This window comes from Meles meles, chromosome 3 (genome assembly GCF_922984935.1).
Source record: "Meles meles chromosome 3, mMelMel3.1 paternal haplotype, whole genome shotgun sequence".
NCBI classification, from domain to species: Eukaryota; Metazoa; Chordata; class Mammalia; order Carnivora; family Mustelidae; genus Meles; species Meles meles.
In genome coordinates this window covers 113,786,455-113,790,224 of record NC_060068.1, presented here as the reverse complement: position 1 = coordinate 113,790,224, position 3,770 = coordinate 113,786,455, and positions in this window count along the sequence as shown.

Genomic DNA, 3,770 nt, shown 5'->3' with positions numbered 1-3,770 from the left:
TTGCAGGTGATTCAATTTACATGGAAAACCCAAAATAATACACAAATTAATAAGATGTCAGATTTAAGACAAAAGTTAGTCTCATTCCTATATACTAGCACCAAACTCCTAGAAAACATAAAACAAACCTATTTGCGGTAATTAATAAAGAATATCAGGGGCACCTGGCTAGCTTATTCAGTTAAGCTCTGACTCTGAGGTTTGGCTCCGGTCATGATCTCTTGGGTTTTGAGATTGAGCCCTGGTGGGGCTCCCCACTCAGTGGGGAGTCTGCTTGACATTCTCTCCCTCTGCTCCTCCACCATCTCACATGTATATGTATGTGTGTGTGCTCTCTTTCTCTCTCAAATAAATCTTAAGAAAAAAAAGAGAATATCAAGCCTGTAGGAATAAATCTAACAGAAAATATCCAAGACCTCTGTAGAGAAAAGTTTAAAACTTTGTTTAAAAACTACCTATCAGGGGTGCCTGGGTAGCTCTGTGGGTTAAAGCCTCTGCCTTCAGCTCAGGTCATGATCCCAGGATCCTGGGATCGAGCCCCACATCGGGCTCTCTCTCAGCAGGGAGGCTGTTTCCTCCTCTCTCTCTCTCTCTGCCTGCTTCTCTGCCTACTTGTGATCTCTGTCTGTCAAATAAATAAATAAAATCTTTTAAAAAAATAAAAAATAAAAAATACCTGTCAGGGGCACCTGGCTGGCTCAATCGGTTAAGAGTCTACCTTAAGTCATGATCCCAGGGTCAAAATTCTTAACAAATAGATGACTCATTTTAATACTTCATATATTTCTCTTATTGATTGACAATATATTAGTTAATGGATTATGAAAGGAGAACTGAAATTATTTCTTGGTGGGCAAAAGAATATATTGTGCAGGTCTTACCTGAAGCAAAAAGCTGTAATAAGCCCCTTTAGTTCTTTTTATTTTTCTATACCAAGAAATCACTGTAGAGATAATTTTTTTACTAAAATAGTTATTTCTTTAAAAAATATTTCATCTTTGGGGCACCTGGGTGGCTCAGTGGGTTAAAGCCTCTGCCTTTGGCTCGGGTCATGATCCCAGGGTCCTGGGATCGAGCCCCACATCGGGCTCTCTGCTCAGCGGGGAGCCTGCTTCCTCCTCTCTCTCTCTGCCTGCCTCTCTGCCTGCTTATGATCTCTGTCTGTCAAATAAATAAATAAATAAAATCTTTTTTAAAAAAATTTCATCTTTTTTCCCTTTTGTTTTTTTAAGATTTTACTTATTTATTTGACAGAGAGAGACACAACGAGAGAGGGAACAGAAGCAGAGAAAGTGAGAGAGTAAAAAGCAGGCTTCCCACTGAGCAGAGAGCCCAATGCGGGGCTCGATCCCAGGACCCTGGGATCATGACCTGAGCCGAAGGCAGACATTTAACGACTGAGCCACCCAGCCGCCGCTCATCTTTTTTCCCTTTAAGAAATACCCATAAAAGTTGTCAAATGGTCAAAATGTTAATATCCCCCCAAAAAGTTAATTTCCTTTCTCTTTTAAGGCATCAGTCTCTTTTAAGAGATTTTTATAGTTTTTCTCTTTGTATTTAACCCACTTTTTAGTAGAGCAAAATATGTAATTCTTCATTGTGAGAAAAGAGAAAAATGAAAAGAAATTGTCTCCCATCCAAGTACTAACCAGGCCCGACCCTGCTTAGCTTCCGAGATCAGACGAGATCGGGCGCGTTCAGGGTGGTATGGCCGTAGACTGAAAAGAAATTGTCTTGGAGACAATACATGACTAGCAGAGTAACTCATGTAATTGACGGTACCCATTAAATCTCACATGTGAGCAATTACTCTTCATAAAGGGATAACTCTAGTTAATACAAAACTGTTCATAGTAATGGAAATAAACCAGGAAGAAGTCAACCTCCATAATACTGATGATTTATTAGAAGTACACAGATGTGCATAAAATAACCATATAGGTACTGTAAATTCCATTTCAAGTTGATACATTCTATCCTTTATGCACAAATGCTATATGGAGCTTATCAAGGATATAATTGACACAGGAATATTTTGAAGTTCAAAGGTTATATGTGATACTTTAATGATATGGCCATATACATAAACTTTATCCTTAAAGCAATACCATTCATGTGTTTTGTCTTTCTGCCCTAATTATTATCATATCCTATAAAAAGCACTACTCCTTAGTATGACATACTGTCTTTCTGCAGATCCAGCATCATTTCCTCCCCATGCCCACAGGCACCCTTCTCAGACCCGGCATTCAATTCCTTAGATTTCTAAAGGCATCACACTCCCATCTCTCCCTGTTTTCATACATTCTCTTCTTCTGTGCCAAAAAAAAAAAAAAAAAAAAAAAAATCTGTTGCTTCCTTTCATTTTTGGATAATTCCTCTCAAGCATCTTCTTTTTTCAGAATCCTTTCTGGATCCCTCCAGGTGGGGCCAAATGTCCTCTACTAGAGCTATCTCTATGATAAAACTAACTCAACTGTGCCCAACTTCCTCTTCACACCAGAGTAATGCTGGAGCCGGAAGCTGTGGTAGGAGCTTCTTGATTCATTGACTTCCTGGTTAGAGGTAGAGACAGAGCAGGCGTGGGCCGGGTGTCCCTGTGGTTGCAGGGCCTGGGTCAGACATGAAGTTATGCATCCCGAGCTCCTTGATCTCAAAGCCAGCCTGGCCTGAGAACAAGGTAAAACCAAGAGTTATATTGTGCATGGAGTGTCAGAAACAGAGAAGAAGCAAGAAGTCATTTGTGAGTACAAGAGGTAGAACTAGGGAAGACTTCAGAAGTAGGGTGCAGTCAGACATGGTGTGAAGTACAAAGAACTATTAGAATCCACAGCTGTGCTGTGCTGCTGGTTTTCCCTTGTCTTCCACTATTCTCCATCCCCATCCCAATAGCTTAAGTGCAGATTTCCATCACTCAATCTCCACTACTTAGTATTGGACCTGCTGCACAGTCGGAGACAGCATGTATCTGTTGAATTACATCAAGTCCTACTAACCATTCTTTAAAGATTGACATCTTTAAAATTTTTTTGAAACATTTTATTTACTTATTTGACATACAGAGAGAGAAAGAGAGACAGAGAGAGCACGTGCACAAGCAAGGGGAGCAGCAGGCAGAGGGAAAGGGAGAAGTGGGCTCCCTTGCTGAGCATGCAGCCTGATGCAGAACTTGACCCCAGGACCACAGGATCATGACCTGAGCCAAAGGTAGACACTTAACCAAGTGAGCCACCCCGGTACTCCAAAGACCATTTTTTAAAACCTCTCAGGTAGGTTACTAATCAGTGAAACCTTCCCTCATCCCCAGTGATTAGATTCTGTTCCTACACATACTCATGGTATGTTTTTTGGTATCAATCTCTTTCAGTGTTCCACCCTGTATTATTACATGTGTTACATGTGTTTGATTAGGTCTGGGTTTTGTTTTTTCTTTTTTGTTTTTTCTGTCTGAGTGTATCCACCTTAGCAGCAAAATTACTGTCTAAATCCCAGTAGAAGTACTGCAGATTTTTTCTGTGTTTTTAAGTGGCTGCTGTGTATGACTCCTATTTCCCGCCATTTTCAATACGCTTCAGTCCTCATTCTCAATAATGGAGATATTGAAAGAAATGGTAGAAAAAATAAGCTTATGTAGAATCCAAAAGTCTAGTCCAGTGTCTTCAAAGGAAAAGCAATATATATATATATATATATATATATAAAGCAATATATATGTGCATGTATATATATATACATGCACACACACATATATATACACATTTATATGTGTA